General features: G+C 35.6%; 1 protein-coding gene across 3 annotated transcripts in view; it reads left to right on the top strand.

Annotated features, from left to right (window-relative positions):
• The first annotated feature begins 252 nt into the window (after window positions 1–252).
• Window positions 253–13,759, top strand: part of BMPR1B (bone morphogenetic protein receptor type 1B) — a 151,885-nt gene continuing 138,378 nt past the window's right edge. For all 3 annotated transcript variants that reach the window (XM_032861412.1, XM_032861408.1, XM_032861404.1), the window contains exon 1: window positions 253–642. The gene's annotated coding sequence lies outside the window, so the exon portion shown is untranslated. The remainder of the gene's footprint in view (window positions 643–13,759) is intronic.

Here is a 13,759-nt window from a genome sequence, read left to right as displayed (position 1 = left end):
TTCAGTTTTACAAAGCTGGATTGAACCACATTTAGGTGTAACTTTCATAAAGGGCTTGAAGTGATGTTGTTTGGCTGAGACAAAGGCAAATGTTTCCTTTCTTGTCTTTCACTTCACCCAGCCTCCCCTCCCCCTTTTCTTCACCTGCTTGAGAAAAGCTATTTCTTCAGACAAACCTCATAATTGCCCTTCTGTGCCTGATTTGGGCCTCAGGCAAAGCCCATAGCATCTGTAAAGCTGGCAGCAAAATGGTATTTCCAGGCAGGCACAGGGCTGCTGGGTAGTGAGCCAATCCACAGCTTTGTCTGAGCAGCTGAGAACTTTGCCGGAGTATTACCACGGTGTTCAGTAACACAGACCTGTGCCATGAGCAACTAAAGCACCGAGCAAGTGTCAGGGTCAATATTTATAGACCACTACGTAGCTGCCTTGCAGAGAGAGAAAACGGGAGAGAAACACACACACAGAGGGCAAGGAAAGACAGACTGCAGTGGGGAGAACAGTAATTTCCAGTATTTTTGCTTATAAAATTCTTTATCACTGTCAGGTTCAAACTTCTGCTGAATCATAACCATTCACCGCTGAGCTATGACAAGAGAGGAAACAAAAAGTTAAACGAGCCAGCCTGCCGTAAGTGAGAAGGTAAGTAATTAGCCAGTTCAGTCTCGCTTTTACTCATAAACTCCCTGTCCCTGTTGGGTGCTCTGCATCAGTGAGCAAAGGGCTGTGTGGCATGTTAAGCTAGCCAGGAGGGGCTGCCTGCTGTTTAAGAATGTTCTTGGTGGCCGTGTAGTGCTGTGTGTTGCTCTTGAGAATGCTGTGTCCTTTCAGGATACCCTGAAATACGGGGGTCGGGGGTGGGAAAGGTGCTCTACCACTGACTCGTGTTGTGTCCCATCAGCAAGTTTCTGTTTCTTCATTCTGCCAAACCTGAAGTCTTCTAATGGGTAAATTCCTGTTTTCTTTCATATCAGGATTAAAGCAGGACTATATTACTGAGCTTACACTCGTGAGTGGTCCAGAAATGGAATAGGGGAAAAGTTCAGATGAACATGTGAAAATGTAGTAAAAGGCTTGTCCGTGTAGGCGCTGTGATTGTGAGCAACGTAGGTTCTTTTTAAAAGCGAGCGGTGTCCCTTTGACAGTGCATGAACGTTAGTAAAGGGCTAGCTTTGGGAACAGAGAGAACAGGGAGTGGTGAGAAGTGAGAACAGTCTTCGGAATCCAAGATGCAAATCAGCATTGGAGAGAGTTTCTCTGTCCAAGGGACTTGCTAGCTGGTTCTTTACAAAAAGCGATTCCCTACTACATTCATGAAATGAACCATGTCTTGGGGCACGTCGGTCGTTTGTTTTTCTTTCATCGCATTTAGCACTTTGACACGTTTCTCCGCGTGTTCCCAGTGCTGTGGGATGTTCATTTATTTGTCGTTGTTTTGTACACCCCAGGTTAACATTAAAAGCATTGGTACTGAAGACGACAGAAAGAGATGGTTTTCCATTATTTTTTGGATTTAGAATGCCTACACAATTTATAAACTTACGTGGTTTATGTCTAGTGCACATGGCATGGGAAGTAAGTATGTTGCTCTGCTGGAAGGATGGCATTAACTAGGTGAAATTTATCTACTGACATAGTAAAAACTTCCCTATTGTTGGTTTATAAATTGTGGTACTATAAGCATTAGCATGATATTTAAAATTTTTAGGTTGGGTTATAGATGCTGATTATAGTTCCAAAGGGTTTTCTGTATTACATGTTTAAGTTAAAAACAAAGGTAATGCTAAATTTTCTTGCAGAGCTTAAACAGTAGATACAAGGAGATAACCAAAAGAGATACAAGGAAAAGCTAATACTCTGGCACAGATTTTGTATTAGGGCTAGTGTTCAGAAACCCGCTCATCTAAAATAGAATAAACCACATCCAAAACAGCAGGTGGGATAGGCCTAAATGTAAAGTAAATATCTTAAGATGAGGCTGATCATTATAGAATATCACTTTTATTGAATCTCATATAATTTCCGAAATAATGCAGAATGTTTCAAGATCAGTTCTATTATTTCAGGAATGCTTTATGGGTATTTTCACATCTAAATTTCAACTGTGTTTTAACTTTCATTTAATGCTTGTTTTAGCCTCTGAATCAAGCTTTTTCTTTGTTCAAGTTCTGCTTACCAGTTTCTTAATGGATTTGATTTAGATTTTGGACAATATGTTTATTTTGAAAATGCAACTGTGATTTGTCTAGAATGGGCATTTCTCAATTAAATTTTTCTTTGCTACTCCCTTTGGGTAATGATAATCAAGATTACTTCAGTTCTTTATTCAATATCTTTTGTTTGTTCACTTTACCTGTTGCATAAGTACATATTACTTTCTTACACTTTTTTTTTTTTTTAACTGGCTTTATTTTTATTCCTTCTGGTATCTTGTTTCTGAAGTACCCTGTGAAAACTTTGGGCAGAAAGCAGGCCAAATTAAATTAGTACAATAAAAAGAAACTGAAGAAAGTTGTCCCTTTAAACAAGAAAGCAGAGAGAGAATTGTGACTTTGGTTGACAGTGTCTAAAATGGAATGTATTTTGGTTGAAAGCTGTTTGAGCATTTTAAGACTTGAGATACTTTCTCAATATTATTTTTGGCTTTAATGTCAATCCTGATAGTGGTTGTTTATCATATTTATAAATAACTTCTATATACAGGTGTTTTAAATATAGGCATATTATAAAGAAAGAAGATAATACCTTTTGTATCATGTAAGATGAGTGAATTTAGCTTGAAATACTAATATTAACCTCCTATTCTACCAGTCCCTCTGCTACATTATTACCCTTAGAAGGATCAGTCTCCCACTGCAGTGAACACTTTGCTTTCCTGCTGATGCCCTCTCATTCCTGGCTCTCTGTTGCTCATAGGTAAAGGTCAGTCTTGGCACAGTGAGCTCCTTCGTGACTGAGCTGATACTTCCATTCTGTATTGGTCTTCTGCTCTCCTTCTGGGCTCTTTCCATACTACTCTTGCTTATCCACGAGAGTATTCCCCTTCCCTCTGTTTCATGCTCTAGCAATATTGAACATCTGGGTTTCTCAGTAACAGTCTATGCTGTTTTACGCCTTTCTGGAGTTGTTTATCTTGCTTCTATCTTGAAAACCGTCTTTGTGATCTTTGCCTTTCAGCTTCAGTGAAGGCATCCCTGCTGCTGGACCACTGTCTGCTTCTTTAGTTTGGCCTCTGGCATATACCTCTGTCAATATATAAGACTTTGCCAAGTCTTATATGATGTTTTGTGCTTCTTTATGCACATGAAGTTGTAAGCTACTTGTCGTCAGGTTTTAAATCTATTCTTTGATATTCCTGTAGGACCTAGAGTTTATAATAGACACTCGAGAACTTGAACTAAAGAAAAACTTCGTTATATTTATTTTAAACTCACTTTTCTTTATAGACTTTTTATTTTAATGCATTTCACAACTTTGATTTATTGCATTGAAGGAAAACCCCCTCAAGTAAATGGTAAAGGCTTTTGAAAGACTAGCAATGTTTTATTGTATTTATTCATTTATTTATTTACTGAAAGATTTTATATATTTATTTGACAGAGAGAGTGCGCATGCAAAATTGAGGAGGAGGGGGAGAGGGAGAAGCAGGCTCCCTGCTGAGCAAGGAGCTTCATGTGAGCCTGGATCCCAGGACCCTGGGATCATGACTTGAGCCCAAGGCAGACGCTTAAACCACTGAGTCACCCAGGTGCCCCAAGACTAGCAATGTTGTAAAAAGTTACTTTGTTTCTCTTACTACCACCAATCATGGTAGTCTGTGTATGGGTGTTTTTCCATGACAGTGGATGTCTATTGAACCCATAAAGTTATATTTGAATAATAAAGTTCAAAGTTGTATTGATTAGCATATACAAATTCAGGATATATAGCTCAAAAATGTTGCTTAATTTGATGAACTCTATCAACAAAATCAGCTAGTTGCTGCTCTCACATGGACTCCTATGATAAATTAAATGATGTCCTAGCAAACTGAAGATGGTGTTACACCTTTCAAAAGGCCCAGAGAGAATATCTGGAGAGACTGGGTCCATCTTCCTCTATCCTAGAAAATTACAGCATGGAATGGCTCCCAGTGTGACTGATGAAGATATACTTCCTAATTTTACCTTCTATTACAGAGATAGTGATTTAAGGAAATAAGAGCTAGTGGCTTAAAAATTTTTTTCAAACTTGAAGAGTGATATTCCATTTCAGTCAGAAAAATTTTCTCCTCAAAACAGAAATGTTGAAAGAAAAGGATGTCAACGTTTAAAAAAGTAGTTGCGAAATACCAGCTGTTTCTTTTATTTTGATAGCAAAAACAAAATTTATTTTGTCTTCGTGTTTTATTTCCCCACCAGACATGGCGTACTTACTTTGTATATGAAATATTTTGATTATCAGAAACAAATACAAAGCTTTATACACAATTTAGAGTAATTGACAACTTTTCTTACTTTGATTTTTACTTCTTACTATATGCAACTAGTAGTTTCCACTACTTTGGAAATCTTATAAACCTCACATCAAATATGACCCTTTTGTTTGTTTAACCTTGAATTGCATCTGTCTTAGGAATGAAAATAAGAATGATATTTTCATAAGAACACTTAGAAGACTTTTAATTGTTTGAAATGGACCATAATTCAATCTGGAATTTCTCTTCAGTTATATTTTGCCCACATACCTGTCCTGCAGTTAAATAGGTATGGGAAAGGTGTCTCAAGGGTTATGATTATAAATTACATGTCTCACTGGTGTATCAAATAATCTTAATATTATAAAACTAAAAGGGCGTGTCTCTGTGTATGTGTGTTTTATTTTTTTGTCATGGAACGGAAATGTACTTATGTACTTAATTCCCATCAGCCAGTGATGAGAGAAACCCAAGCTTGACTCAGTATTAAAAGATTATAGCAAAACAAGCCAATAGAAGCCAAAAATACCCCCACCCCATCAAAGAGATAGAACAAGTTTGTGGTCAGTGAGGCGTAGAGGATTTTGCCAGTATGTTAAAGTCTTATTTTGTTATTATTGGCAACTTACCTTTCCAGTAAGTATTTCTATATAGCTCTGCATGGCATGGAATTCATAGAACATGAGAGCAGAAGAATAAATTAATCATGGAAGTTGAACCTTAGAAGTTTTCTACTTTACCTATTTCATTTTATAAATATGGGTGAATGTGGTAAAAAGAGGCAATGTAACTTGTCAAACATCAGCTTTTTAAGTGACTAGTTAAGATTTTGATTAAAAAAGAAAAAAAAGAAATGTACAATTATAAGGCCAGTATTTTATCCCTATGGCTCTTCCAGTCTCCCTGTAATTATTTTATTTTTATTCTGTATATTGCATCTAAAGCCCAAGTTGTTATATCTCTGTGTTTTGTATTATATTAGACTCCTTTGCATTATTGCGTAACTCCTGAAAGTTAAAGCTAATAATTATTGGTGGGATATAGGACTTTTCTACTCATAACCATAGTTTATATGTGTGTGTATATGTATGTATCTTACTACTCTTACTACTATTATCTTTAAAGATTATACTTATTTGGGGGAGAGAGAGAGAGAACAGGTGTGGGGTGGAGGAGCAGAGGGAGGGGGAGAAGCAGGCTCACTGGTGAGCAGAGACCCAGACACAGGACTCAATCCCTGGACCCCAGAATCATGACCAGAGCTGAAGGCAGGTGCTTAACTTACTGAGTCACTCAGGCATCCTATATTTTAAATGACAGATATCCTTTCTAGCTTTCCTGATTTCCCCCATTGTCTCTGGTTGTACCACCAGATTAAAACCCCATAACTGTTCTCCTTTTCTGTACAACACAGCAGATAATCCTGAAGCAAAAAATAGAAACTGTGAAAACAAATTTTTGTACTTTGATTATATCTAAAGGATTCTAATAGGAAATACATGGTTATATTTTGTTTTATAACTTTGTTTTTAAGTTATTTGTTCTAAATTACAATTGGAAAAATCTTGATTAAAACAAAAGAACCAGGGTGCCTGGGTGGCTGTCAGTTAAGTGCTGGACTCCTGATTTAGGCTTGCTTCGGAGATCCAGCCCCGCTTAAGGTTCTCTGTCTCTCCCCTTCCCCCGCCCCTCCCCCTCCCTCTCTAACAAACAAACAAAACCAATAAAGAGACCCCAAAAGAACCGGACATGATTTTCCACATTACACTGACTTTCATCTGACTTTTAATTAAACAATTAAAGGGGCATGGTGGGGCAAACAAGCTCTTTTGTTCACCTCATCTTCCAGTAAGACTTTGCTCCTCTCTTCCTGTCCCCTGCACTTCCATTGGGGCTCTTTGGGTCCTTCTATTCTTATTAATATTAAGGCCTCTGGAAAAAAATCACTTATGTACTTAAGGAGGAAAGTGTTCTTGAGCAAATAGTTGAAGGTTGTTCCTATCCTCAGCCCATGATTTCTCTTTTTACCTCCTTCATAGCAAAATAAAAATGACAATCTCTACCCACCTCCCCAATCTGAAAAAAGCCTGATTAATCCTTAGTGAACCTTTTCCCCCCAGCCTGACATTATGTATCTTTTCAAACTTTTACTAAGAGATTTATAATTTTAAAATCTTTTGTAAAAAGAAAAAGTGATACTTTAATTTTTATTTTTAATTCCCAATGAACTTGAATCTGAAGGAATTATTTGTTATAAACATTTTCTTCTTTATCATTGTTCTATTTATATACTTATTTTTTTTTTTCAGAGGTGTATTTCTCACTGGTTTAGAAGAGTTTTTGTTTTTTTTTTTTAAAGATTTTATTTATTTATTTGACAGACAGAGATCACAAGTAGGCAGAGAGACAGGCATAGAGAGAGGAGGAAGCAGGCTCCCCGCTGAGCAGAGAGCCCGATGCGGGGCTCCATTCCAGGACCCTGGGATCATGACCTGAGCCGAAGCAGAGGCTTAACCCTCTGAGCCACCCAGGCGCCCCAGGAAGAGTTCTTTTTTTAAAAAAGAACCAAAAGATCTTGGTTCTTTGAAGTTCTATTAGTTGTAACTGTTTTCATAACGTTTTCAATTTTCTTTTATATGTTTTGAAGCATAAGTATGTTTTGAAATCTTTTTATGAAATCTAGTCAATATTTTCCCCATCTCCTTTGAAACTTAGAAAAACTTTTCTATCCAGAAATAGGAAGAATCTTTTTCTAGTTTTTATGGTTTAATTTATTTAACTGTTAATGCTGTGATACACAAGGACTTTATTAAACAAGTACTTCAGTTTTTTTGTTGAATCATTATTCCCCTTTCCCACTTTTTGTGAAGTCACTTTTATCTTGTACTTTTATGGTACGAATTTCAATCTTTGTATTACCTCTTAAATTATATTGCCTTTGAAATTTTATCTCTGTGGAACAAAAGTTCATGTTTTTTAAATTTTTTTTATTTGACTATAGTTGACACACAATGTCACATTAGTTTCAGATATACATAGTGATTCAGCTTCTCTGTGCTTTTTGCTGTATTCACCAGAAGTGTAGCTACCATCTGTCACCACACAACGTTATCACAATATCATTGACTATGTTCCCTATGCTATGCCTTTTATGTTTCATTCCTGTGACTTATTCATTACATAACAGGAAGACTGCATCCTCCACTCCCTTTCACCCATTTTGCCCATCCCTCAACCCGTATTCCTTCTGACAACCACTAGTTTGTTCTCTGTATTTTATAGTCTGGTTCTTTTTGTTTATTCATTTGTTTTGTTTTGTTTTGATTTTTTAGATTCCACATATGAGTGAAATCATATGGTTTTGTCTTTCTCAGTGTGAGAAAATATACTAAGTATTCACTTAACATAATACCCTCTAGGGCCATCCATAGCATCTTGTAAATGGCAAGACCTTATCTTTTTTTTATAGCTGCATAACATCCCTGTGTGTGTGTATGTACAAATACATACCACATCTTCCTTTAACATTCATCTGTCAGTGAACATTTAGGTTGCTTCCATATCTTGGCTATTTTATTTACTTATCTAAATTTTTATATTCATTTCAGTATAATTCACATACAGTGTTATATTAGTTTCAGGTATAAAATATAGTGATTCAACAATTCTATACATTACGCATTGCTTATCAAGGTAAGTGTATTCTTTTTACTCTCTCGCTCTTTCTCTTTTTTGGGTGGGGAGCATAAGTGGAAGTGGTGGGGAGCACAGGGAGAGAGAGAGAATCTTAAGCATGCTCGAAGTCCAGTGTGAGGCCTGACATGGGGCTCAATCTCACCACGCTGAGATCATGACCAGAGCCGAAATAAGAGTCAGATGCTTAACTGATTGAGCCACCCAGGTCCCCAAGATAGGTGTCCCCGTCACATATTTCAGCCATCCCCCTACCAACCTCTACTTTGGTAACCATCAGTTTGTTATCTATAGTTAAGAGTCTGGTGTTTTTGTTTTTGTTTTTTTGTTTGTTTTTTTGGCTTGTCTCTCTTTTTCCTTTCTTCTTCTGTTTTGTTTCTTGAATTCCATATATGAGTGAAATCATATGGTATTTGTCTTTCTCTGACAGGCTTATTTTGCTTAGCATTATATTCTATAGATCCATCCATTTTGTTGCAAATGGCAAGATTTCATTCTTATATTGAACATCTCTTCCTGCATCTATTGGTCGTCTTTATGTCTTCTTTGGAGAACTATCTCTTCATGTCTTCTGCTCACTTTTAGTTGTATTATATGTGTTTCTTTTGGTGCTGAGTTAAGTTCTTTATATATTTTAAATACCAACCCTTTATATTTTGACTATTTTAAATAATGCTGCAGTAAACATAGAGAAGCATATATCTTTTCAAATTAGTCCTTTTGTTTTCTTTGTGTAAATACCTAGTATTGGAATTATTGGATCATACGGTTTTTCTATTTTTAATTTTCTGTGGAACCTCCATACTGTTTTCCATTGGGGCTGCACGAATTGACATCTCCACCAACATCGCATGAGGATTCCTTTTGTTAAACGTGACTTACTGATTGGAACATGTTAGAACATTGTTGGATTTAAGTTGCATGCTCCCTGAAATTACTGGAGACAAAAGGATTTGAGTATATTACTTATATTAAAGCAGACCTAATAAGAATACGATTTTGTGTGAGTGAGAAATTATACATTAATAATAGTTACCATTTGTCACGGGTTTCTAGATATATACCTGGCATCCTACCAAGAAATTTAATATGATTTCAATTAATCCTTTTAACATACCTTTGAATGACTTATTCTGATTTCTTTTTTTTTAGGGTAAAGAAAGAGACCCCCAAATGTTAAGTAGCTTCATTAACCTTACCTAGCTAACAACTGATAGGTTCATGATTTAAATTATCTCTGCCCAAAGTCCATCTTTTAAGAAAGCATTGTCAATTAGAGAAATTATGCTTTTTGCCATAAGTGGTAATAGATGAGTGTCTATAAAAGACTAGTACAAAGAACCTTCCCAGCTTGCATCCATTTGTGGAAAAAATGAGCTCAGGAACAAGGATTTTCAAAGTATAGAGACAAGTCAATAAAATCAATGATACGAGGAGTCTCTTACTATTTAGGATTAGCATTGAAGATACCAAAATTGTAGGATAGACAGAAATAGTCCTATATTTTTAAATTAGTTCAGAAACAGCTAAAAAAAAAAAAAGTCTTTTAACTTCTTCAGATTTTAGTACTTCTCTTGGTATTATCATTTTCTTCCATCGCAAGCCAATTTATACTTCAGCTCTCCGTCCTATGCATAAGACACAGCACCACTCCCTTCCTCACATACCTACTCATGACTTTGGCAGGAAAACTGACAGGGAGCAGCCAGTTCAGCAAGAAGCGACTGTTCCATCTGGGTTCTTGTTTCTTAAACTATAAGTTTCATTCAGGGGAGAAATGAATCTACCGAACTGGCATGTTTTGCTATCATCTCTATTTTAAGTTACTCGGTTAAGAGATTCACAGTTGTTGCTGTGGTATAAAACTTTTCTGGTATTTAAAGCAGGAAAGGAAATCCTAGATATTTTGGCATTATTAGAACTTAGTGCTTGTACACTAAATGGTTACCTGAAATGATGTAAAAGAGGATAACTTAATTTGCTATGGATAGACATGCCTTATAAATATAGTTTGTGATTATGGGTGTACATGTTTGTCAATCCATATATAAAAGTTTATACCAAGACATCATTTATAATCTTAATTGTTATACATTCGGCCACCATGAAGTAACTTGTTTTGTTTTCCTCTTTAAGTCAAGACAAACAATTTTGCCTAAAGATAATATAGGATTTTTTTCTCTCCTTGGATCACTCTGCCCTTGGTTGATACATTGGTATGTATGTGGTAAGATTTACGCTAAAGTCCATTGGGGTTTTGTTTTATAGCCCTACCTGGGAACACTTGAAAATAAATTAACCTTTTACCTAATAAGCGGATTGTTGTATTATTGCTTGGAAAATTATGCCCGAGTTAGTATCTGTATTAATGAATAGTCTTAAATATTCTAAGTCATTCATATATATGATTCCTCCTTTTTTCAGTCTTTTTTTTTTTTAGTTTTCTGCTTTACTATAAAGATGATTAGAACTACACATTGTATAGTTTGAACATAATTCCATATATAATTTCATACATTAATTCCCCAGGTAAATATGTCTTCTTTTTGTAAAAGAACTGACTTCATTCAGAGTCACTCTTGTTCATTTCTTTCTATGCCAATTTCAGCTTCATCAGTAAATTAATGTATCATTATTCACAATAGTAGTTTAGCTTACTAACCTTGAAATTTACTTCTGTTTTGCCAGAAACAGAATACTTCTGTATTGCCAGAGGCTTGTTGGCAAATCGAACTTGACAATAATAGAGAAGGAAAGCACGGTGACCTAGGATGCTCTGTTCTACTGAAGTGATCTACAGTTCTTTGAATGTGTCAATTTTTGTTTATTTGTTTTAAATTAGCTAATATACAATGCAGATATCTTGAGTTACTCATTCATACTCCACATTTAATCTTTAAATTATTATTGGTAGAAATGGACAATTATTTAGAATGATTTTTTTTTTTCTTGTACTGTTGTAATCTAAAGCAGCTTGGTGCAGCTCCCAAAACACAATGGGAGCTTAAACTCTGTCTGCTGAAACCGTGTGTTCTTAAATAAGGGAGCTGGTTTTGTCATTTTGAAGCTGTTCTTACACTGTGTGGTCCCTCAGTAGAAAAGAAACACGATACTTATACTAACATGATTTCAGTGTCTTAATAGTCCAAAATGCATATGATTAGCCTAGAGGATGAGAATCAATTTTTAAAATTTTGGTTAGATTTTAGAGATATTTTCTGTGATATATATGTTTCTGTTTATTAACTATATATTATCAGTGGTGTTAGTTAATGCTTCTAGAGACATTGAGCACATTTCATGCAGAACACACAGATGGCCAGTTGACCTTTGTGCTTTGATCCCATACTTACTGTAGGGTTGTTCATTTCTACATGTAGGGCACTTCCAAAAAATAGGCTGACCTGAGATGACCTGGTGTGCAGCACAGAACAACCATTCAGCCAGGAGTAAAGCAGGCTATCGGTCCCTTCTCGATTTCCCTTCTTGTCCCTTTGCCCCACCTCTTATTACCATCTTCCTGCTCTCTCTTCTGCCTCCCTTTCATGCATTTGCTGTTTTTCTTTTTTTATCTTTTTCATAAATGTCTGTTGCATCTCAGCCAGTTACCTATCATACCAAGTTATTACTGATTTGTTTTAACGTCAACATTTTCTATATCTGTGGTCTTCCATCTATCATTCAGTTATATCAGAAAATTTCTTTGTGCAGCTTGAAGAAAATCTTTCCAATTTTAACAGAAATATTAATTGCTGGGAAGTAAGAGAAACTTGTATCATAAAATGTTATAGTGCGATTAGCGTACTGCAAAATTTCTGTGAAGTCATTGATTCTTTTGTACTTAACGGTGACTTAGTCAATATTCTGCGTTAGATATTTGTATACATGATAACAATCTCATTTAAACTTTATAATAACTCTGTGAGATGGTTTTGTTATCCCTATTTTAAAGAGGAGGAAATGGAAATTCAGGGAGATCAAATAATCATGCCCAAGATCACACAGCATGGAAAGCATATGTGTGATTGGAACCCAGCTTTTTCAGAGCCTAAAACCTTTATAGTGTACTGTATGACTTTCTTTAAAAATAGGGAATTTCAGTGTTCTACTCCTACACCTTTCAGAAAGGGTGGGAAGTAGCACAGCAGCAAAACTGCTCCCCAGTGTGACAGCAGCCCAGACCAGAGCACAGCAACTCCATTCCCTATGAAGAAGTTAGGGCTCTGTTGGTATTTACAACCAAGAGTAAATCTTAATTTTAGTATATTATTCTTATTTCCTTTGTAATTTTTCTTCCTTTTGTAATTTTATCAAAGTTTTTTAATGCAAAGACATAACAAAAGAAATACGTAGGAAAGTACATTCTTTGAGGGATGCCTGGGTGGCTCAGTTGGTTGGATGACTGCTTTTGGCTTAGGTCATGATCCCGGAGTCCCGGGATCGAGTCCCGCATCGGGCTCCCAGCTCCACGGGGAGTCTGCTTCTCCCTCTGACCTCCTTGCTCATGCTCTCTCTCACTGCCTCTCTCTCAAATAAATAAATAAAATCTTTAAAAAAAAAAAAAAAAAGGAAGTACATTCTTCCAAATAAGTCCACATGATACCCTAAAATGTGTTTGCAGCAGATTAAATCCTCATCAGCAGTCTATACATATACCCTCTTTGATTTCAGTTAGACTCTAGTACACTTTGTCATTAGTTATAAATCACACTGGGATGGGATGAAGTTTTAAATCATGCTTTTACAAAAACAGATTTTTTTTATATTGTTTGGAGATGAGTTACTTGTAGATTAACTTCTTACCTTTGTTTTGCTCTGCTTTTCAGGAACTTTATTAGAAACTATGTAAGGCAGGAAATGACATTTAAACAAATACATTTATTTTTAGTCCAGTTAAGGATCTTGTTTTTTTTAAAGGAGATGGGGGAAGAAATGAAAACTGGATAAAATTGACTTCAGGAATTACCGGTTGATTTTTTTTCCATGACTGTCCTAGCCCCATATTTGTAAGATATAATTTGTTATTCTAAATTTTAACTCCTTTTTGAAAATGTTTTATATTTCAACAACATTTCCACACCCAGTGTTTCTTTTGATCTTTTGCTCTCCCAAATGCTCTGAAGCAAGTATATGAATTTTATGAATGGAGAAATTACAAGTGAGGGTGGGGTAAAGATCCCAAACTGAAAAGCCAAATATGTTGACCTTAACAAAGTAGTTATTAAAGTTGATTAGTTTATAGTATATGAAAACATAAAGAAATAAATATATAATTATGTGATAACCCATTCCAGACACTAGCAGAAATAATGAATAGCAGGTGCAAGTCATTTAAGGAAAAAAAATTATGAGAGTGTTAATATTGAGAAAAATGTTATGAATTTAATTTAGTTGTTTCTGAGATGGAGAAAATTTAATATGATTTTAGTGACAGAACACCTGTAGTGAGCTTGTGGAATTATGTAGGAGTCTAGTTGAGAACCACTGAATTATCACAAAATTCTTAATCCGTATGTAGGGTAACAGTAATATTTTCCTAAAGGTTTTCATAAGCTGTATTGGTATGTCAATAAAGAGTTTATAAGGAACACAGACCAGTTTAAATAAACT

Source organism: Lontra canadensis, unplaced genomic scaffold, assembly GCF_010015895.1.
Source record: "Lontra canadensis isolate GAN:19392208 unplaced genomic scaffold, GSC_riverotter_1.0 scaffold1, whole genome shotgun sequence".
Lineage (NCBI taxonomy): Eukaryota > Metazoa > Chordata > Mammalia > Carnivora > Mustelidae > Lontra > Lontra canadensis.
The sequence above is the reverse complement of the archived record's forward strand: the minus strand, read 5'-3'. Positions and strand labels throughout refer to the sequence as shown.